Genomic DNA, 25,000 nt, shown 5'->3' with positions numbered 1-25,000 from the left:
ATGATTTTTAATGTCATGGGATGAAATAGATCTCTTTCAAATATGTGAAAAGTTATCTTTTCCTGCTCAAAATGTTATAAGTCCAGAAGGCCAGTATTTAATTCAAGGTATTTGTATAGTTCTTTTTTTACTTATTCACAAGTGATAGTTATTTGTGATAGTCTATGATATGAAAGGGGTAAATTATCATCATCAAGAGAGAAAGGCACACACACAAACTCACAGGGTGAGAGAGAGACCCCACACACACACACACCCAGGGTGAGCCTGAGAGTGAGGGGGGAGGGGAAGGACTGAGAGAGAGGCAATCTGCACATTGAACAAGATTCACAAGATTTTAACAACAACAAAAAATAAAATCTAAATGGTGGGAGAAAGTTTTTTTTACTTCACTCTCTGAAAACATTATTTTGAATATATTTGAAATCACAGATGTTGGGTGATGAGAATTGTAACTCAAATATAATTTACAAAAACTAGTCCTGTCTGAATAGTGATATGTCAGTGAGATCAGCTCGGGCGCGCACACCGTCTATGGGTGATGTCACGTATTTTGCGAAATGCGCAGTTAGGTGATGTGTCGCCCTCCACACGTTGCGAAACAGACTCCGAAATGGGGAAATGTAAATTTGCGGACTCCTGGTTGGAGTAGGATGAGTTTAAACAATGACCGCAGGGTTTTTCTATGGTTTTTCCTGCATAGCAGCCGCCTCCGTCACATTTCGTGCCACCTCCGTCTGTCGACAAAACTCAAGACAGGCAGTCACTTGCTCAGATTAGGCATGTCGTGGTAATTAAATAATCATCAGAAATATATATTGTCACATGATCTTTCAGCAATCATTATTAGTATTTTATGATTTGCTAGTACAAAGTCATCTAAAGCCATTCCATAGCTGAATGTCTTTCCTCCGCTGTAGCTGTCCATCATTCTCCGTTCAGCATTCAAACTGCGCGTCGTGTTTGGTTACAGTCAGTCAGCTGCTCGGTAAAGCTCACTCCAAGATGATATATTCCCGTTATAATACTTGATATGTAGATAAAATAATTTATCTTCCTGGAGTTTATCTAGCGGTTTCTGAACGATGTTGTGCTCCCTACCCGGGTGACAACACAAGGCATCACACGCACATTAACCGGAATTTAAAACTGTGAAGAAACCGACCGATATACATAGTAGACTAGGATTTGTGCGCTCAACGCTCATCGTCTCTTTATGCCGTGAACTTTTTAATGTGCACTCGCGGTGCACTGCGCCCTCTGACTCCATGTTGCTTTAAGCGCATCATTCTGCACCCGGGATGCGCATAAGCACATTGTGCCGCGCTTTCATATATTTTCATAGTTTTGTGCACTTAAAGATGATTAAAAAAAATCTTGTTCTCACGTATCTATCATATATTTGTTGCCCCTTTACAGAGCTGTACATTACGTTTACAATAAACTATAAATCTTGAAATGTTATATTATTTGTGTAGGCCCATATAATTATTTACATTCATATATAAATTAAATATAAATTGTTTTTTTTATAAATGTATTTAATAAGAACACAAAGTAATTTGTACCTTTTCATTAACATTTTTAGATTTTTATAAAATTAGTCCAGAGATGTTTTTTCAAGAATTACTTTTTGTAATTGCAAATTTTTTTAACTATCCACTCACCTAATTTAATATATATTTTTGCTATAGCTTATGATTATATATTTTTATTTTATTGCTCAACAGTAGTTCTCATCGCCGATGAGGTCTTTAAATATTTTGAGAAGGTCTTAAAAAAGTCTTAAAAAGGTATTAAAATTTACTTCAGGATTCCTGCATATACCCTGCATATGCATCATACGTGATCTTGGCAAACACAGCACATGACGTTTTTATTTAAAATTAGAAAGTTTTAAATTAGTTAAATTAGATTAGTTAAATTAGAAAGTTGTCCGGCTCGAAGAGAACAATATATGTACGGGGACACATGAAATGTCTACAAATGTATGTCCTCAGAAATCACAGAAGCACACACACACACACACACACACACACACACACACACACACACACACACACACACACACACACACACACACACACACACACACACACACACAGAGAGAGAGAGAGAGAGAGAGAGAGAGAGAGAGAGAGAGAGAGAGAGAGAGAGAGAGAGAGAGAGAGAGAGAGAGAGAGAGAGAGAGAGAGAGAGAGAAGGTTTTTTTTTATCCTGCTTCAAAACTAAGACACTGCTGCCATCGTGTGTTCATTGAGGGAAGGGCAGCACACATTCCCCTTTTTTGTCCTTATTTAATCCCTCGGCATGGCAACACCGTTTGAGATATCCAAAATCCGTTCGCATTTTAGCATCTTCCGTATCTTTGTTTCATGTTGACCGAGTTTGGTGGAGATTGAATAAATCGCCTACGAGGAGAACGTAAAAACTCAGAGCCTGAATTATACCAATATTCACGTTCAAACCAAAATATCTGACTTCCTGTTGGTCGGAGCTAATGACTGTAAATTAGAAAGTTGTCCGGCTCGATGAGGTCAATATATATACTGAGTTTGGTGATTGTAGATGAAACGAAGCCCTTCACTTTTGTCAAAAGGTGGCGCTATAGAGCCCCTCATCCCCACCCGTTTCTGAGGCTTTGTCCATGTGTACTGACTGACATCTCTGATGTGTGTGTTGAGTTTCAAGCAGTTTCAAGCAATTTCAAGCATGCTAAGAGCCTCAGAACAACACTGCTACCTTTTAGTGAGGGGAGGGCAGACAGAGAATAAATATTCAGAAGAAATATATTAAATAAAATAAATATATTGATCTGAAAAATAGTATGATTATTTTAAAGCTATTTGGTTACATTTTAATAAAACATTGTTTTAGTATGTTTTTAAACACACACACATACACGTTGTAATACCAGTGTAATACCCATGTCATTATACAAATTTGTGTCCTCATAAATCACAAACAAGAGAGAGAGAGAGAGAGAGAGAGAGAAACAAGTTTTTTTTTATCCTGCTTCAAAACTAATACAATGCTGCCATCTTGTGTTCATTGAGGGGAGAGCAGCAGACACAGAGAATTTCTGTTCCCCTTTTTTGTCCTTATTTAATTCCTTGCCATGGAAACACCGTTTGAGATATCCAATATCCGTTCACATTTTAGCATCTTCAGTATCTTTGTTTCATGTTGACCGAGTTTGGTGGAGATTGAATAAATCGCCTACGAGGAGAACGTAAAAACTCAGACCCCGATTTAACCAAAAGTTCACCTTCAAACCAAAATATCTGACTTCCTGTTGGTCAGAGCTAATGACTGTAAATTAGAAAGTTGTCCGGCTCGATGAGGTCAATATATATACTGAGTTTGGTGATTGTAGATGAAACGAAGCCCTTCACTTTTGTCAAAAGGTGGCGCTAGAGAGCCCCTCATCCCCGCCCGTTTCTGAGGCTTTGCCCATGTGTACTGACTAACATCTCTGATGTGTGTGTTGAGTTTCAAGCAGTTTCAAGCAATTTCAAGCATGCTAAGAGCCTCAGAACAGCCAAAAGATTATTAAACTTTGACACGTTGCCATGGCAACAGTATTTGAAATTTCAGGAATCCATTTCATACGTCTCTATCTGTCATGTTTTCACATTATACTGATGAAGTTTGAAATAAATCTGGTGAAAATAAGATGGTGATTCAAAGCATTTTTGAAAGTGACACACTTCCTGCTGCCAGTTGGTGGCGCTATAACTTTGACTCACAAAAGTCATATCCATGTGATCGGCCTCTTACAACGAACACACAGCTGAAGTTTCATCCAAACCAGTCAATGTTTGCACAAGTTAAAACACACTTCCTGTTTCCCTTTTCTCGCCATAAATTCGTTGCATCGCCACGGCCAGACTTTTCGAGATATCAAAAATCCGCTCGCAATTTAGCATCCTGGATATGTTCACTTAATGCTGACCGAGTTTGGCAATGATCGAAACAATGGCCTCGGAGGAGTATATTAAATTCCAGAGCATGCGTTTTCCGAACAACCCATAATAGCTCACTTCCTGTAGGGCTGACGCATAACTTAGAGCACGAAAGTTGTTCGGCCCGATGAGGTCTATATGTGTACCAAGTTTCAAACATGTACGTGCAAGTGTGTTTGATATATGGACCAAGTTTTCAGACCCCACTTTAGGGGGCGCTGTCGAGCCCCCCTGCCACGCCCGGGTACCAGCTTCAGCCCGGCTCTGATGGCCGCGCATTCCGACGCCTGTGCGAAGTTTCAAGAGTTTTCGAGCATGTTAAGTGCCCCAAAAGTACCCGAGAAGTCGAAAAAAAAAAAAAAAAAAAAAAAACAAACAAAGAATAATCTGAGGAAGAACAATAGGGCTCTGCGCCCTTTCAGGGCTTGGGCCCTAATAATCTGAGGAAGAACAATAGGGCTCTGCGCCCTTTCAGGGCTTGGGCCCTAAAAAACAAAGAATAATCTGAGGAAGAACAATAGGGCTCTGCGCCCTTTCAGGGCTTGGGCCCTAATAATAATTAAAGCTGCGAGCAGCGATGACGGGCCCAAGCCGGTGGCACCGCCACGCCGGTGGCATCAGCATAACTGTGCACGGCAGGCAATATGCATTTAAACAGGATAATTTTTTTAAATTGCTCGAATATGTCACATTTACTGCAGCAGCTGGTGCCACTATCACCACAAGCCACACCCATGATGTCATTTAAATGTAGATGATTTTTAATGTCATGGGATGAAATAGATCTCTTTCAAATATGTGAAAAGTTATCTTTTCCTGCTCAAAATGTTATAAGTCCAGAAGGCCAGTATTTAATTCAAGGTATTTGTATAGTTCTTTTTTTACTTATTCACAAGTGATAGTTATTTGTGATAGTCTATGATATGAAAGGGGTAAATTATCATCATCAAGAGAGAAAGGCACACACACAAACTCACAGGGTGAGAGAGAGACCCCCCACACACACACACACCCAGGGTGAGCCTGAGAGTGAGGGGGGAGGGGAAGGACTGAGAGAGAGGCAATCTGCACATTGAACAAGATTCACAAGATTTTAACAACAAAAAGAAATAAAATCTAAAATCTAAATGGTGGGAGAAAGTTTTTTTACTTCAATCTCTGAAAACATTATTTTGAATATATTTGAAATCACAGATGTTGGGTGATGAGAATTGTAACTCAAATATAATTTAGAAAACTAGTCCTGTCTGAATAGTGATATGTCAGTGAGATCAGCTCGGGCGCGCACACCGTCTATGGGTGATGTCACGTATTTTGCGAAATGCGCAGTTAGGTGATGTGTCGCCCTCCACACGTTGCGAAACAGACTCCGAAATGGGGAAATGTAAATTTGCGGACTCCTGGTTGGAGTAGGATGAGTTTAAACAATGACCGCAGGGTTTTTCTATGGTTTTTCCTGCATAGCGGCCGCCTCCGTCACATTTCGTGCCACCTCCGTCTGTCAACAAAACTCAAGACAGGCAGTCACTTGCTCAGATTAGGCATGTCGTGGTAATTAAATAATCATCAGAAATATATATTGTCACATGATCTTTCAGCAATCTTTATTAGTATTTTATGATTTGCTAGTACAAAGTCATCTAAAGCCATTCCATAGCTGAATGTCTTTCCTCCGCTGTAGCTGTCCATCATTCTCCGTTCAGCATTCAAACTGCGCGTCGTGTTTGGTTACAGTCAGTCAGCTGCTCGGTAAAGCTCACTCCAAGATGATATATTCCCGTTATAATACTTGATATGCAGATAAAATAATTTATCTTCCTGGAGTTTATCTAGCGGTTTCTGAACGATGTTGTGCTCCCTACCCGGGTGACAACACAAGGCATCACACGCACAATAACCGGAATTTAAAACTGTGAAGAAACCGACCGATATACATAGTAGACTAGGATTTGTGCGCTCAACGCTCATCGTTTCTTTATGCCGTGAACTTTTTAATGTGCACTCGCGGTGCACTGCGCCCTCTGACTCCATGTTGCTTTAAGCGCATCATTCTGCACCCGGGATGCGCATAAGCGCATTGTGCCACGCTTTCATATATTTTCATAGTTTTGTGCACTTAAAGATGATTAAAAAAAATCTTGTTCTCACGTATCTATCATATATTTGTTGCCCCTTTACAGAGCTGCACATTACGTTTACAATAAACTATAAATCTTGAAATGTTATATTATTTGTGTAGGCCCATATAATTATTTACATTCATATATAAATTAAATATAAATTGTTTTTTTTTATAAATGTATTTAATAAGAACACAAAGTAATTTGTACCTTTTAATTAACATTTTTAGATTTTATAAAATTAGTCCAGAGATGTTTTTTCAAGAATTACTTTTTGTAATTGCACATTTTTTTAACTATCCACTCACCTAATTTAATATATATTTTTGTTATAGCTTATGATTATATATTTTTATTTTATTGCTCAACAGTAGTTCTCATCGCCGATGAGGTCTTTAAATATTTTGAGAAGGTCTTAAAAAAGTATAGTATAGTCATTCCGTTTCATGTTGACCGAGTTTGGTGGTACTTTAGTTGAGTATTTGTGCACATTTATGTGTGTGCGTGTGTGGTCAAACTGCAAACACAAAACAATTCACAATTATTATCTAGTAATGTTCACATCACCAAATACGTTTCTAAAACATTGTAACATCAGCTTTGTGTACTAAGCATTAAACTTTGTTTAACTAAATGCAACATATTTTACAGGCAATACAAACTGTAAATGTCTAAAACAAAACAAATATATAACATATAGGCGTTTAGGCGCTAATCGCAAATAGCGATCTTCATAGTGATACACAAACCATCACAACACTTAAACAACATAACACTACTCACCACGCTGGGAATATAATGTAAGATAATAGTTTTAGCTGGAATTATTAAATGTTCAAATCTTCATTTGAGATCAACATGGCTTTCTCACTCAGTTCTCTAAGTTCAGTTTGTTTTTCCCTGCACTTCTTCCTGCACGATCACATCACTTGCGCTCACCGGAACAACGTCCTTAAAGGGGCAGCACCCAACATCAGGGATTACCAGTCCCCACACACACACACACACACACACACACACACACACACACACACACACACACACACACACACACACACACACACACACACACAAATCCCTGAAGAGATGGAATGTTTTTTTTTTATCCTGTTTCAAAACTAACACAATGCTGCCATCTTGTGTTCATTGAGGGGAGGGCACACACAGGCACAATACATTATACAAATAAATATTTATAAAATATATATATATATTCATCTGAAAAATAGTATAGTCATTTAAAATTAATCTAAGTTCAATTGCCAAACATACAATCTTAATTTAATTGAAATCAAAATATGATTTTACAAGATATGAGACAATTTCTGTTCCTCTTTTTTGTCCTTATTTAATCCCTCGCCATGGCAACACCGTTTGAGATATCCAAAATCCGTTCACATTTTAGCATCTTCCGTATCTTTGTTTCATGTTGACCGAGTTTGGTGGATTCAATAAATCGCCTACGAGGAGAACGTAAAAACTCAGACCCCGATTTAACCAAAAATTCACCTTAAAACCAAAATATCTGACTTCCTGTTGGTCGGAGCTAATGACTGTAAATTAGAAAGTTGTCCGGCTCGAAGAGAACAATATATGTACCGAGTTTGGTGACTGAAGATAAAACTAACCCCCCCACTTTTGTCAAAAGGTGGCGCTAGAGAGGCCCTCATCCCCGCCCATTTCTGATGCTTTGCCAATGTGTACTGACTGACATCTCTGATGTGTGTGTTGAGTTTCAAGCAGTTTCAAGCAATTTCAAGCATGCTAAGAGCCTCAAAACAGCCAAAAGATTATTAAACTTTGACACGTTGCCATGGCAACAGTATTTGAAATTTCAGGAATCCATTTCATACGTCTCTATCTGTCATGTTTTCACATTATACTGATGAAGTTTGAAGTAAATGGGGTGAAAATAGGATGGTAATTCAAAGCATTTTTGAAAGTGACACACTTCCTGCTGCCAGTTGGTGGCGCTATAACTTTGACTCACAAAAGTCATATCCATGTGATCTGCCTCTTACAACGAACACACAGCTGAAGTTTCATCCAAATCAGTCAATGTTTGCTGACGTTATAACACACTTCCTGTTTCCCTTTTCTCGCCATAAATTCGTTGCTTCGCCACGGCCAAACCGTTTGAGATATCAAAAATCCGCTCGCAATTTAGCATCCTGGATATGTTCTCTTCATGCTGACCGAGTTTGGCGATGATCGAAACAATGGTCTCGGAGGAGTATATTAAATTCCAGAGCATGGGTTTTCCGAACAACCGATTATAGCTCACTTCCTGTTGGGCTGACGCATAACTATGAGCACGAAAGTTGTTTGGCCCGATGAGGTCTATATGTGTACCGAGTTTCATACATGTACGTGCAAGTGTGTTTGATATATGGACCAAGTTTTCAGACCCCACTTAAGGGGGCGCTGTCGAGCCCCCCTGCCACGCCCGGGTACCAGCTTCAGCCCGGCTCTGATGGCCGCGCATTCCGACGCCTGTGCGAAGTTTCAAGAGTTTTCGAGCATGTTAAGTGCCCCAAAAGTACCCGAGAAGTCGAAAAAAAAAAAAAAAAAAAAAAAAAAAAAAAAAAAGAATAATCTGAGGAAGAACAATAGGGCTCTGCGCCCTTTGGGCTTGGGCCCTAATAATCTGAGGAAGAACAATAGGGCTCTGCGCCCTTTCAGGGCTTGGGCCCTAATAAGAAACAGAGGAAGAACAATAGGGCTCTGCGCCCTTTCAGGGCTTGGGCCCTAATAATCCTAAGGAAAACAATAGGGCTCTGCGCCCTTTCAGGCTTGAGCCCTAATAAGAAACAGAGGAAGAACAATAGGGCTCTGCGCCCTTTCAGGGCTTGGGCCCTAATTAAAGCTGCGAGCAGCGATGACGGGCCCAAGCCGGTGGCACCGCCACGCCGGTGGCATCAGCTTAACTGTGCACAGCAGGCAATAGGCATTTAAAATTGGAAAAACTAAAAGGACTATGTCAAAGTCATCTGAATTCACCACATTAACTGCAGCAGTTGGTGCTGCTATGACAACGAACCACAACAGCCACATCTATGAGATCAATTCAATTTAAATTAATTTCATGTCAGATGATGTCAAAGGTCAAATTGGAATGAGTTCACAATACCATTCAAATGCTGATGTTGTATTATCCTAACATTTCTCTTCATGTGTTTTTGACCTACCTTAGCTACCGTTTGTGCACCAATCTTATGCACCATAAAGCGTGCTTTCATTTCAATATGGGTGGTCCAATAAATTTTTTTTTATAAAAATTTTTATAAATTGAGCCAAATCACAGTAAAATGCAAAGATGATTTTAATATCAGTGTCAGGTAAGAGTAAGATACGTGTCTACATTTTATGGAAGTTTATTATAAACAGCCACTTTTAGAAAACCATGTGAAATTTACTTTTAATACATTTAAATTAGGGGTGTAACGATTCATCTACTACATCGATGTATCGATTTATTTTCCTACGATCTAACTACATCGATCTGTGCTCGGCAAGTTGGCCTTCCGGACGACATATATCGATCTAACATCGTTTTAAAAGGTAATCAATCGATTGTATCGATCATAGGAAATAACGCATTGGATTTAAGCACGTCAGACTTTAAATGGATGTTTTTTCTTAGCACTTTTAATGATAAAGGCGTTAAACGTTACTCGATTCAGTCTGCCTATCTGTGACATCATCGCAACGCACGCACCAGCAGCAGCGCTAAGAAAACAAAACATAGCGGATGGCAGAGGAGAAGCCAACGTGCGAGAAATTATCAAGCCACCAAGAGAAAGAGCTAAGTTAGTAACGTGTTACCTGTACTTTCAACCCTTGCTAAATGTTACCTGTGCATTCCTGGGACCAGTGTGCCAGCAGAGCGAGTTTTTAGGACTGCTGGCAACATAGTGAACGCACAGAGAAGTGTTCTGCGGTCAGATCATGTTGATATTTTTGAAAAAGAAATATGTAGAGTCATTGAAGAGTAGTTGGTTACATTTTATCTTTTGTTAAATATTGTTTGTTTATTAAACTGAGAGTAGTAGCAGGTTCAGCCAGTTTATTCAAACTGAAGAAATGTTGGTTGCACTTTATTTTTGATATTAATATTGTATTTGTATTATTTTAATGTTGAAAAACAACAGCAAAAGTAACAGGTACACCTACTATTAATTAAACCTTAAGAGAAGTTAGTTGCACTTTATTTTTGATATTAATATTGTAATATTAATATGTTGGATAACAAAAGCAGAAGTAGCAGGTTAACCTACTGTTGAAATTTTGGTTGCACTTACTGTGCTTTTATTGAAAATGTATTGAATATTGAAAATGAGAGCAGAAAAGGTTAACTTCCTGTTAATTCAACCTAAACTGTTGGTTGCACTTTATTCAAATAAAATTTGAAAGCATTTGCCATTAATTGTTGTTTACTTGTTTGTTTATATTATGGATATATTATGGATACCTGATTCCCTTACAAGAAACAACAGGAATCTAGGAAACTTCACCTGCATTGAGCAGTATCCAGATATTTATTTCAGTCACACAATTTTTGGCTAAAAAGTTACTGAATCGATTTCAAGTCACTGAATCTTTTCGGATCGTATCGTTCTAAATGAACCAAAATCGTCCTTGAATCGTATCGACAACCTCAAATCGTGATACGAATCGAATCGTTGTTAAAACGAATCGTTACACCCCTAATTTAAATTATATCAGTAAATTATTCATTAAAAGACATCTGCATCATATGTGATCTTGGCAAACACAGCACATGACGTTTTTATTTCAAGTGATAGTTATTTGTGAAAGCCTAAGAGAAAGTGGCAGAAAGAAAGACATGGAATGTTTTTTATATCCTGTTTCAAAACTAACACAATGCTGCCATCTTTTGTTCATTGAGAGAAGGGCAGCACACACAGGCACAATAGATTATTCAAAGAAATATTTATAATATATATATTAGTGCTGGGCATCGTTAACAAAAAAATTAACTAATTAATCAAATTTTTTTCTGTAATTAATCGCGATTAATCGCAAGTTTTTAATATTTTAAGTTTTTAATATTTTGATATTGTAATAATGTCAGTTACTCTCCAAATTAATTTAGAAACAATTTAAAGACAGCATATTGTAAATATGTGTTGTGTTGTCATTTTTTATGAATGAAGACCAGTATCACTGATACTAAAGTCTCTATGAAACATTAATGACGTTACATTACAGTATAACTGAAAGCTCCCAATTTCAACATTTATTAGGCTTTAAAAAACAACTTTTAATTTAAGTGAACTTAAAACAATCTTTACATAAACCCAAAATAATAAATGTTATATTTACCCATGGCCTTACCTGTTATACAGAAATGTAATAGTTATCAAACCTTCCTTAACTGCATAAATAATAAATCAAATATAGATGAATCATCATTAAAGCTACAATTTTCTCTGTTCCCGTTGTTCTTTGATGAACATTAATGACAGGCATCATCAGTGCTACTGTCACTTTAAGAACAGCCGCGGGTCTCACGCGCTGTCCCGCGCATCTCATTTCCTCACAACTCTTTAAGTTCATTTAAGACGTTATTTAACTAATTTAAGACTCTAATATGAGAATACTCAAAATCCTCTGTGTTATTGGTTGTTCAAGAGCAAAAGAGAACTCGATGTGAGCAGGAAACTAACCGAGTCTATCTATGCGTCGAGTGTGTGTGTGTGTGTGTGTGTGTGTGTGTGTGTCAGTGTCCCTTGATTAGCTGACATGAGACGCATCCACACAGACAGGACACACACACACACACACACACACACACACACACACAGACAGGACACTGACACACACACAGACAGGACACTGGCACACACACACACACACACACACACAGACAGGACACTGACACACACACACACACACACACACACACACAGACAGGACATTGGCATACAGCGCGCTCTCTTGTGTCTTGTCGCGCTTGGAAGCATTTACATGAATAGGAGCGTGATCATGTAACGCTAAGCAAAAATGGATATAAAAACGGACGCTGCGTTATTTGCGTTAAATATTTTTAATGCGTTAAGCTTCCGTTTCACGTTGACCGAGTTTGGTGGAGATTGAATAAATCGCCTACGAGGAGAACGTAAAAACTCAGACCCTGAATTATACAAATATTCACGTTCAAACAAAAACTTTCTGTGAAAAAAAGACACTTATAAACAGACACTTGTAGAAAACAATGTGAATTTTGTTTTAAAATAAATTTGAACTATGCCAGTAAATAATGAATTTAAAGACAAATGTGTCAAAAGTGATCTTTGCAAACACAGCACATGACCTTAAAGCACATGTATAGAAAACACACTCACACTCCTCTGTTTTAAAAAAGAGTTCTGTCTGAATGAGTACATGGAATCACGGCTGTAGGTGATAAGATAATTAGTCCAGAGATGTTTTTTCAAGAATTACTTTTTGTAATTGCAATTTTTTTTAACTATCCACTCACCTAATTTAATATATATTTTTGTTATAGCTTATGATTATATATTTTTATTTTATTGCTCAACAGTAGTTCTCATCGCCGATGAGGTCTTTAAATATTTTGAGAAGGTCTTAAAAAAGTCTTAAAAAGGTATTAAAATTTACTTCAGGATTCCTGCATATACCCTGCATATGCATCATACGTGATCTTGGCAAACATAGCACATGACGTTTTTATTTAAAATTAGAAAGTTTTAAATTAGTTAAATTAGATTAGTTAAATTAGAAAGTTGTCCGGCTCGAAGAGAACAATATATGTACGGGGACACATGAAATGTCTACAAATGTATGTCCTCAGAAATCACAGAAGCACACACACACACACACACACACACACACACACACACACACACACACACACAAGCACACACACACACACACACACACACACACACACAGAGAGAGAGAGAGAGAGAGAGAGAGAGAGAGAGAGAGAGAGAGAGAGAAACAAGTTTTTTTTTTTATCCTGCTTCAAAACTAACACAATGCTGCCATCTTGTGTTCATTGAGGGAAGGGCAGCACACACGGGCACAATACATTATACAAAGAAATATTTATAAAATATATATATATTCATCTGAAAAATAGTACAGTCATTTTAAATTAATCTAAGTTCAATTACCAAACATACAATCTTAATTTAATTTAAATCAAAATATTATTTTACAAGATATGAGACAATTTCTGTTCCCCTTTTTTTGTCCTTATTTAATCCCTCGCCATGGCAACACTGTTTGAGATATCCAATATTCGTTCGCATTTTAGCATCTTCCGTATCTTTGTTTCATGTTGACCGAGTTTGGTGGAGATTGAATAAATCGCCTACGAGGAGAACGTAAAAACTCAGACCCTGAATTACATAAATATTCACCTTCAAACCAAAATATCTGACTTCCTGTTGGTCGGAGCTAATGACTGTAAATTAGAAAGTTGTCCGGCTCGAAGAGAACAATATATGTACCGAGTTTGGTGACTGAAGATAAAACTAACCCCCCCACTTTTGTCAAAAGGTGGCGCTAGAGAGCCCCTCATCCCCGCCCTTTTCTGAGGCTTTGTCCATGTGTACTGACTGACATCTCTGATGTGTGTGTTGAGTTTCAAGCAGTTTCAAGCAATTTCAAGCATGCTAAGAGCCTCAGAACAGCCAAAAGATTATTAAACTTTGACACGTTGCCATGGCAACAGTATTTGAAATTTCAGGAATCCATTTCATACGTCTCTATCTGTCATGTTTTCACATTATACTGATGAAGTTTGAAATAAATCGGGTCAAAATAAGATGGTGATTCAAAGCATTTTTGAAAGTGACACACTTCCTGCTGCCAGTTGGTGGCGCTATAACTTTGACTCACAAAAGTCATATCCATGTGATCGGCTTCTTACAACAAACACACAGCTGAAGTTTCATCCAAACCAGTCAATGTTTGCACAAGTTATAACACACTTCCTGTTTCCCTTTTCTCGCCATAAATTCGTTGCTTCGCCATGGCCAAACCATTTGAGATATCAAAAATCCGCTCGCAATTTAGCATCCTGGATATGTTCTCTTCATGCTGACCGAGTTTGGCAATGATCGAAACAATGGCCTCGGAGGAGTATATTAAATTCCAGAGCATGCGTTTTCCGAACAACCCATAATAGCTCACTTCCTGTAGGGCTGACGCATAACTTAGAGCACGAAAGTTGTTTGGCCCGATGAGATCTATATGTGTACCGAGTTTCATACATGTACGTATGAATGTACGTACTGCGCCCTTTCAGGCTTGAGCCCTAATAATCCTTAGGGGAACAATAGGGCTCTGCGCCCTTTCAGGCTTGAGCCCTAATAATCTGAGGAAGAACAATAGGGCTCTGCGCCCTTTGGGCTTGGGCCCTAATAATAATCTTAAGGAAAACAATAGGGCTCTGCGCCCTTTCAGGCTTGAGCCCTAATAAGAAACAGAGGAAGAACAATAGGGCTCTGCGCCCTTTCAGGGCTTGGGCCCTAATAAGAAACAGAGGAAGAACAATAGGGCTCTGCGCCCTTTCAGGGCTTGGGCCCTAATAATAAGAAACAGAGGAAGAACAATAGGGCTCTGCGCCCTTTGGGCTTGGGCCCTAATAATAAGAAACAGAGGAAGAACAATAGGGCTCTGCGCCCTTTCAGGGCTTGGGCCCTAAAAAAGAAAAAGAATAATCCTTAGGGGAACAATAGGGCTCTGCGCCCTTTCAGGCTTGAGCCCTAATAATAATAATAATAATAATAAAAATAATAATCCTAAGGAAAACAATAGGGTGTCACGGTTCATGAATCAGCTGTCTCATTTCTGTTATGTGTGTGTGTGTGTGTGTGTGTGTGTGTGTGTGTCTGTGTGTGGGTGTGGTTACTCATTGTGTTCGTGATTGTCGCCAGCTGTGTTCAATCCCCGTTTCCTTTATATGTCCAGTAATTCCCATCTCATGTTGTCAGATCGTTGTGGCTTTCCCGGTGTCGTGTCGTGTCCTGGTTCCCGTGTCTGCTCTCATCTCCTCGTGTGTCGGATCTCGTTCTCCGTGGACCCGCTTCTTGTGTCTTTCACCGCCGTCTGGATTGTTTATTGTTTCCTGGTTCCTGAGCACGCCGAGCACCACGCACCATTCACCGGGTTGCCCACTGAAGTCCCTGCGTCATCACCTATCTGAGTGTTTGTGTCTCCGACCTGTGTTCTACTGTCATCATCATCATCATCATTAAATCATCTTTTACTTGCAATTGTATCCGTCTCTGAATCACCACAGAACGATCTGACCACATCATGGATGCAGCAAGTGAGATCATCATCATCATCATCATTAAATCATCTTTTACTTGCAATTGTATCCATCTCTGAATCACCACAGAACGATCTGACCACATCATGGATGCAGCAAGTGAGATCACTTTGAGTGACTTCCTCACGCATAGCGTCACTAGAATGGATCAACAAGGAGTGGACATCGCTAACACAGGTCTGGCGGTTCAAGCACTCGTGACGCAGGTGTCCGAGCTCACCCAACAGCTCCAACTTCTTCATGTTCCCACTGCGCCGCCCACACCGCCCGTTCAGCCCTCCCCGCCTCTGCAAGAGTATCAGCCGGAACCTCGTCTGCCCACGCCTGAGAAATATTCAGGTGAGCCCGAGTATTGTAGGGCTTTTCTCACAGCATGTTCCATGCACTTTGCGTTGCAGCCACGAACCTTTTTCACGGAGCAGTCTAAAGTGGCGTTCGTGTTGACACTTCTGTCGGGGAAGGCGGCTCTCTGGGGAACGGCGGTGTGGGAGAACCAAAACGTCTGCTGCGCCTCTTTCCTGGCACTCTCCACGGAGATGAGAAGAGTGTTTGATCGAGCGGTAGCGGGTAAGGAGGCGGCCAGATTACTCGCTGATCTACGTCAAGGTAATGGCTCGGTGTCGGATTACTCCATCCAGTTCCGCACCCTGGCCGCAGAGTGCCAGTGGAACGAGGAGGCGCAGTGGGACATGTTCCTGCATGGGTTGGCTGACCGCGTTCAAAGGGAGATTTACATCCTGGACCTTCCTAAGACCCTGGATGGCCTGGTGGAGCTGGCGCTGAGGGTTGATGCTCGTCTAAATCGTGTGACCGCTCATGAACAGCAGACTCGACTCCAGTACCACACTGAGAATCCACGGGCCAGCGGAGGAGCCAGCGGTGGGAGCGCGGTCAGACCAGCCTCAGATCATGAACCCATGCAGGTGGGGAGAGCTCGGCTTTCCCGGGAGGAGAGGGAGAGGCGGAGATCCCAAGGACTTTGTCTTTACTGTGGCAAGCCTGGCCACTTTCTCTTTTCCTGTCCGGTAAAAGATCAAGCCCGGTAGTAAGTATGAGGCTACTATCGGATGGGATCTCCGCCGAGAAGACCTCATCACCATCATCAACCCTCCTCCCGGTAAGACTGAAGTGGGCAGCCTCCATGCACCGCACTCAAGCACTGCTGGATTCGGGAGCAGAGGGTAATTTTATGGATTTTGGACTTGCACTCAGACTTCAGATCCCCATCACTCCTCTCACTCACAAGATTTCCGTCAACGCACTCAATGGACAAGAACTGCCTAGAATCTCCCACTCTACTGAACCTCTCACACTCATTACTTCTGGCAACCACACAGAGATCATTTCCTTTTTTCTCATGGACTCACCACTAGCACCAGTGGTTTTAGGGCACCCGTGGCTTACTCAACACAACCCCCGCATCGACTGGCACAATCACTCCATTTCTGCTTGGAGTAACCGTTGTCATGAGTCATGTTTGTTGTCTGCTTGTTCGTCTGTGTCTGGTTCTGTGTTTCAGAGTGAGGCAGCAGATTTATCTAACGTGCCCACGGAGTACCTCGACCTGAAGGAAGTGTTCAGTAAGTCTCGCGCTGCTTCTCTTCCTCCGCATCGTTCCTATGACTGTGCGATAGATCTACTGCCAGGTAAATCTCCGCCTAAGGGCAAACTTTACTCTCTTTCTGTTCCCGAGAGGGAGGCCATGGAGAAATATATTTCTGATTCTCCAGCCTCTGGGTTCATCCAGCCTTCCTCTTCTCCTGCGGGGGCGGGGTTCTTTTTCGTTGGGAAGAAGGATGGCTCTCTGCGACCTTGTATTGATTACAGAGAGCTGAACAACATCACGGTAAAGAATTCTTATCCTTTGCCGTTGATATCTTCAGCTTTCGAGAGGTTGCAGGGAGCATCCATTTTCACGAAATTGGACTTACGTAATGCATATCATTTGGTTCGCATCAGGAAGGGGGATGAATGGAAAACCGCTTTTAATACCCCTAGGGGGCACTTTGAATATTTGGTCATGCCTTTCGGGCTCTCCAACTCCCCAGCGGTTTTCCAAGCACTCGTTAATGACGTGTTGAGAGACATGGTCGATCAGTTCATATATGTTTACCTGGATGACATATTGATTTTTTCTTCGTCTCTCCAGGAACACGTTCAACACGTCAGACGAGTGCTCCAGAGACTGTTAGAGAATGGGCTTTTTGTCAAGGCGGAGAAATGCACGTTTCATGCACAGTCTGTTCCTTTCCTAGGGTACATCATCTCTTCTGAGGGAGTGCGCATGGATCCTGACAAGGTTAAGGCTGTGGTAGATTGGCCAAGTCCTGATTCCCGTAAGGCCCTACAGCGGTTTCTGGGGTTCGCCAATTTTTACCGCGTTTCATTCGCAATTTCAGCCAACTAGTCGCGCCTCTGACTGCCTTGACCTCCCCCCGAACGACGTTCAGGTGGTCGAGCACTGCCGAGGCAGTGTTCGCCAACCTCAAAGGTCGCTTCGTTTCGGCTCCCATCCTTGTCACCCCTGATTCCACACGTCAGTTCGTGGTGGAGGTCGACGCGTCAGAGGTGGGAGTAGGAGCAGTGCTTTCACAACGCGCTTCCTCAGACGACAAGATGCATTCCTGCGCGTTTTTTTCTCATCGACTATCGCCTGCTGAACGTAATTATGACATTGGTAACAGAGAGTTGTTGGCAGTCAAGTTAGCGTTGGAGGAGTGGCGTCATTGGTTAGAGGGCTCAGGGGTACCCTTTATCGTTTGGACCGATCACAAGAACCTTGAATATATTAGAACTGCTAAAAGACTCAACTCCAGGCAGGCTCGGTGGGCACTTTTTTTCGGACGTTTTGACTTTGTTCTCTCGTACCGCCCGGGTTCCAAAAACATCAAACCCGACTCTTTATCTCGTATTTTTGATCCATTCGAACGCCCGGTTACTCCCGAGTGCATTTTACCTGAGAAAGTAGTTATCTCCACACTCGTATGGGAGGTCGAGTCGAAGGTCAAGACGGCTTTAGAAGGGGTAACGCCTCCGCCCGGTTGTCCACCGAATCGGTTGTTTGTTCCGGAGGGGTTACGGTCCGACGTTATTCGGTGGGGTCATTGCTCCAACGTGGCTTGTCATCCGGGAGTGACTCGCACCAGTTATTTGGTTAAGCAACGATTCTGGTGGCCGTTAATGGCTCGCGACATTCATGATTTTGTTTTGGCTTGTTCTGTATGCGCCACTGGTAAGACATCTAATCGACCTCCGGATGGGTTACTTCGACCGCTGTCTGTCCCTTCGAGACCCTGGTCCCACATCGCGCTAGATTTTGTCACCGCCCTCCCGCCCTCCAAAGGCATGACGGTTGTTTTAACCGTAGTGGACCGGTTTTCGAAGGCGGCACATTTCATCCCCTTGCCCAAATTACCTTCAGCCAAGGAGACAGCGGTCACGGTCATTGATCATGTCTTTCGGTTACATGGCCTCCCGACAGATGTGGTTTCTGACAGAGGTTCCCAATTTGTGTCCAAATTTTGGCAGGAGTTCTGTAAATTATTGGGGGCCACGGTTAGTCTGTCTTCGGGTTATCATCCCCAGACCAATGGTCAGTCTGAGCGAGCCAACCAGGATCTTGAGAGAACGTTGCGATGTTTGGTAGCCAGGAATCCTTCGTCCTGGAGCCAACAACTTTCTATGGTGGAGTACGCCCATAACTCGTTACCAGTGTCATCTACGGGCCTCTCTCCGTTTAAGTGTAGTTTAGGGTACCAGCCACCAATTTTTCCGAGTCTGGAATCCGAAGTCGTGGTCCCCTCCGCTCACGCTTTCGTCCAGAGGTGTCGCCGCACTTGGACTAGAGTCCGTGAGACTCTACTCCAAGCAGGGGGGCGCATGAAGGCCAAGGCCGATCGCCACCGGTCAAAGCCTCCCGTATATGTCGTGGGTCAAAAGGTGTGGCTGATGTTGTATTATTCTAACACTTCTCTTCATGTGTTTTTTGACCTACCTTAGCTACCGTTTGTGCACCAATCTTATGCACCATAAAGCATGCTTTCATTTCAATATGGGTGGTCCAATAACAGGGTATATACAGAACTTCTTAAGTTGAATTTAATTCCTTTTACTACCTTTTTTAATACCTTCAAAATATTTTTTAATACCAGTAGCGTAAATGAAATATCTTTCCAAATGGAATAACATATTGCATCACAATGTAACGAGGTCATTATAACTTAACATCAACTGCCCACAGAGATGAGAATAGAAATAAAGACACAAGAGGAAGGAGACATCTTCTTCATAGTTCGTGCAGTGTACAGAGGGAAACGAGAGCAATTTTCACAGCGCAATATAGATTTTTTTTCTTTTTCGTTTTAAATCATGAAGGCGTGTCAGTGGATATCACACAAAAACGCAATGTGCGCGAGAGTCGGTGAAGTCTCAAACCTGGTCAATTATTCACTACAGAAAGTGAACGTAAAATCTGACAAGCTTTCGCCGCATATTCTCACAGAGACAAGAGATATCTCTTTATTTATATAAATCTGCTTTAACATATGCTGATAACGTATAGCCTACAACTGTCTGAATTTATATTCTTAATATTTCTCTTGTGGCCCATATTGTGAAACAAATTAGAAGAGAAGTATAGGCCCATTTCGTGTTAAAAAAGTTGTTTTTGAAATAAAGCTGCTCTTACTTTCTGATAATACTGATATTATTGTAGTGTTCTGACATATTATAGACTGATAATAATTTTAATTATAGGCCTATAATTCCTTGTTTAATTGGGCAAAATGTATTTAAATAATGAGGAGTAAGCGAATCTATCTATTATTTTATTATGCAGCATGTTGGTTATGCATTGATGCATTATGAAATTATCACGGGGCAAATTAAATGTCAATTTAATAATAAAAGTAGACCTACCCTAATAATAATAATAATCATTTATATACATAAATTGTAAATGCTAAATCTTCACTCATACAGTGAGCAGACAAGTCGCGCTCGACGATCCGAGCCATGGTGTGAGCACATAAACCGTGAGCTTTGGCTTTACATCGCTTGCGATCTACTCGTACAGTGTGAGTAGATAACCTTGCTGAAATCGCACAGAAATTGCACAGTGTATGCCCAGCTTTAAGCAACTTGCATATTTCGAAACAGCTCTTCAATGCCATCGTTCAAATTGAAAGAGTGGTGTTTAGTTGCAAGGTCTAAACACTACAGCACCTCAGCTCGCAATGTAGCGGTGGTGATAGGGCATAGCGTCTGCTGTCTGACGTCTGTCACGCACCTGTTGATGATGCTGCTAGGACTAACGTTAGGCTACTGCTGACTGCAGTGGTTTGAATCGGGAGAGCAGTCGGGGTTGAGGGCAAAGCAGTGGAGGTTGAGGTCTTTGATGCATCCGTAGCGCAGAACATTGATATGGGAAGCTGCTCGCTACGTCCGCGCATCCTAGCTTGGTGGCTATTTGATTACACATGCGATTTGACGCCATTCACCCCCACCCAGGTTATATTAATTGTCTTCTTGCAGACGTGGCAATAAGCCTCGCGGCTGTTGCAAACTACTGGCCTAAGCCAGTCTTTCGTGAGTCCTCCGTGAGTCCTCCAGCCAGAGGTTCGATAACTTGCATTTCCCCATGCTTTAATTACTGAATGGAAGCGAGCACGCGTACATGTTTGGCAGGAAGCCAGCCGGGTACCCAGTTTTTCAGTGCGCACGAACGAACACCACCTCATGATATCGCACAGGTCCTACTCTAAACATATAAATAAATCCATGCGAATTTTAGAAAAAAAAAGGCCTGTACTTAACACAAATTGAAAATTTATCTAAAAAAAATTGGGCTCGAAAATGTAATACCTCGTCAGATGACGTTTACTACTTTTTACTACTTTTTACTATTTTTTAATGCCCTTAATTTTGGCTAATTTCATTTACTACCTTTTACTACCTTTTACAACCCCGCGGACACCCTGAATAAAAAAAATTTAATACAAAAAATTCATAAATGGAGCCAAATCACAGAAACTGCAACAATGATTTTAATATCAGTGTCAGGTAAGTGTAAGATACGTGTCTACATTTTATGGAAGTTTATTTCAAACAGACACTTGTAGAAAATCATGTGAATTTCTTTTTTTTTATTTTATAAATTTGAACTATGTCAGTAAATAATTAATTTAAAGACAAATGTGTCAAAAGTGATCTTTGCAAACACAGCACATGACCTTCTGTAAAGCACATGTATAGAAAACACACTCACACTCCTCTGTTTTAAAAAAAGAGTACTGTCTGAATGAGTACATGAAATCACAGACGTCAGGTGATAAGAATTGTAACTCAAATGTCATTTAGAAAATTAGTCCTGTCCGAATGTTGATAAAGTGTCATATTTTAATTACAAATGTGAAGTTATAATTTGCTGCAATATGAATTTGTATCTGTTGAATGTAAAATAACTATTTTAATATCATAAGATTTCATAAGTCAAAGCAGCTGGAGCCATCCCCTCTCTCTCACACACACACAGAGCCAGAGAGACATGATTTAGCTGACACCCGCCCATCCCCCGCTACACACACACACACACATACACACACACACAGAGCCAGAGAGGCATGTTTTAGCTGACCCCGCCCATCCCCCGCTCCACACACACACACACACACACACACACACACAAACAGCAGGAGGAAAGCAGCCAGGTTATATCTCTATTTAAAACTCTGTGCTGCCGGCTTTTGGTGAATGAGGGGAGTGCAGACTGGGAGAGAGGGGAGATTCAAAATAAATACTTTAAAGAAATAAATATGTTGATCTGAAAAAAAGTAAATTCATTTAAAAAATTTATTTAGGGTCAATAACCAAACATCCATCATATTTTATTTTAAATCAAACAACGATTAACTGTACATTCTATCCCCCTACACTACACTTTACAAATTTGTGTCCTCATAAATCACATAAACAAGCACACACACACACACACACACACACACAAAGAGCAGGGAGATAGTGTCACGGAACGCTCTACAACGCCTCCTCCTGGTTTCACCAGATCCCTCTCTCCTGCGTATTAGGACTGCAATTCCCCTCCTTCCTCCTCTGCTCATTATCATTGCATCATTATCACCTGTGGATCCTTAGCTCACCTTTATCTGGACTGCTCTGCTCATTGTTCATTTGTGAAGTCTTGATTTACCTATACTCTGCCTCTAGCTTATGCTTGTTTGATTTACGCTTCCTGGATTACCTTTCATGTGTGCTTTTGTTTGATCTTTATGACTGCCTATCTCTGCTGGCTTACCTGTGTTAATAAATTACTGCAAATGGATCCGAACGCTTCCGCCTCTTCGTCACAGAAGACTTCACCAAAACAGGATCCAGCAGATTTCCTTCGACTGGCCTCCGAGGTATCCTCTCAAGCCGAGGTGCTGATCACCCATCAGCAACAGCTGGTAAAATTAACAGCTCTCACAGAGGAGCTCGTGAGATCTGTCCGAGCTCTAACCCCGCCGAGCGCGGCTGACAATCAAGCTCCGAATCCAACCGCACCTGCTGCCGTTCCACCCGCCGTGAGTAACAATTCAAACCACCCAAAATTATCCCTTCCCGAGAAATTTGATGGCTCACCTTCTGCCTGTAAGGGATTTTTGTTGCAGTGCAGTGCAGTATTTTGACCAGCAGACACAGTCCTATTCCACTGATGCGAGCCGTGTCTCCTTCATATGTTCCCTACTCACCGGCCGGGCTCTGGAATGGGCGACTGCTCTCTGGTATGGAGGTCAGCTCTCTTTTCCCTCTTATGATGAGTTTTTAACCCAATTTAGAGAGGTGTTTGAACATTCAGCGGGAGGAAAGGATCCAGGAGAACTACTGCTCACGTTACGCCAGGGAAATTCTACCGCAGCGGACTACACACTCTCGTTTCGGAATCATGGAGCTCGCTATCCGCCTCGACAACTTGATTCGCTCCTGACGCACACCTCTCAGGTCCAGCTTCTTCGAGTGTGCTCTCCCCAATGCGGAGTTGGAGCCCATGCAGATTGGTTACACACGCCTCTCTACGGCGGAGCGGGAGAGGAGACGCCGAAACCATCTCTGCATGTATTGCGGAGAGGCGGGACATCTGAGGGCCACATGTCCGGTTAATCCAGCGCTCAAGAATTCTACGGCGGTGAGTTCTAATCCCTCTTCTAAATTATTTTATGTGGAGAGTTCTTTGAAGTTTAACGGACAAACTCTAAACGTGAAAGCCTTGATTGATTCTGGTGCTGCTGGAAACTTCATCGATCTTGTATTCGCCAAAACTCATTGTGTTTCTCTCCTCGCATGTGAACCTGGTGTAACCGTGGAAGCGCTAGATGGTCGCCCCCTGGGGTCAGGAGAGGTGCAATACACCACGCAACCCCTCATGCTCAACGTTGGGACACAGCATTCTGAGACCATCCAGTTATTCACTATTCACTCGCCCATGCATCCCATAATCTTGGGGCTTCCGTGGCTGGAGAAACATAACCCCCAAATTTCCTGGTCTGACGGGAGGATATCCCGGTGGTCCGCATTCTGTCAGAGCAACTGCATGGTCGTTGTCCAAGGTACTGAACACCACAGCGCTTCCCTCAAGGGAGTGGATTTTCAGAGAATTCCCCCCGAATACCACGACTTAGCTCTGGCTTTCAGCGAAACTGAGGCTTCTCATCTTCCTGCTCACCGTGCTGGCGACTGTGCTATTGAGCTTTTGCCTGGAGCTGTACCTCCACGCGGAAGAGTTTACCCATTGTCACAACCTGAAACAGAGACCATGAGAGCGTACATTGACGAACAGCTGGCTAAAGGTTTCATCACTACCTCTACATCTCCGGCTTCCGCCGGATTCTTTTTTGTCAAGAAGAAGGATGGGGGTCTTCGGCCGTGTATTGACTATCGTGGTCTTAATGAAGTGACAGTGAAATATCGCTATCCTCTCCCGTTAGTTCCTGCAGCCCTGGAGATGCTCCGTACTGCCCGCTACTTTACCAAGCTGGACTTAAGGAACGCATACAACCTGATTCGCATACGGAGTGGTGACGAGTGGAAAACTGCGTTCTCTACTACATCCGGGCACTATGAATATCGGGTAATGCCGTTCGGCCTGTCTAACTGTCCTTCAGTTTTTCAAGCTTTTGTAAATGAAGTTTTCAGAGACATGTTACAGCAGAGAGTTATTGTCTATATTGATGACATTTTGATTTTTTCTGATTCCCTTGAGGAGCATGTCCAGGATGTTCGTGCGGTCCTCACGCGGCTGATTGATAACCAGCTCTATGCCAAGCTCTCCAAGTGTGAGTTTCACCAGACACGTATCTCCTTTCTGGGCTATATCATCAGTGCGGACGGAGTTCTGATGGATGACAGCAAGGTCAAAGCCGTGGTAAATTGGCCCCAACCGTCCTCTGTTAAAGAGCTGCAGCGCTTTTTGGGCTTTGCCAATTTTTACCGCAGATTTATCCGCAATTTCAGTGTAATTGTAGCTCTGCTCACATCTTTGCTTCGAGGAGGGGGGAGACATTTTAAGTGGACAGCGGATTGTACCGCGGTCT

This window comes from Gobio gobio, assembly GCF_949357685.1.
Source record: "Gobio gobio genome assembly, chromosome: 6".
Taxonomy (NCBI): domain Eukaryota; kingdom Metazoa; phylum Chordata; class Actinopteri; order Cypriniformes; family Gobionidae; genus Gobio; species Gobio gobio.
This window is presented reverse-complemented; position numbering follows the sequence as displayed.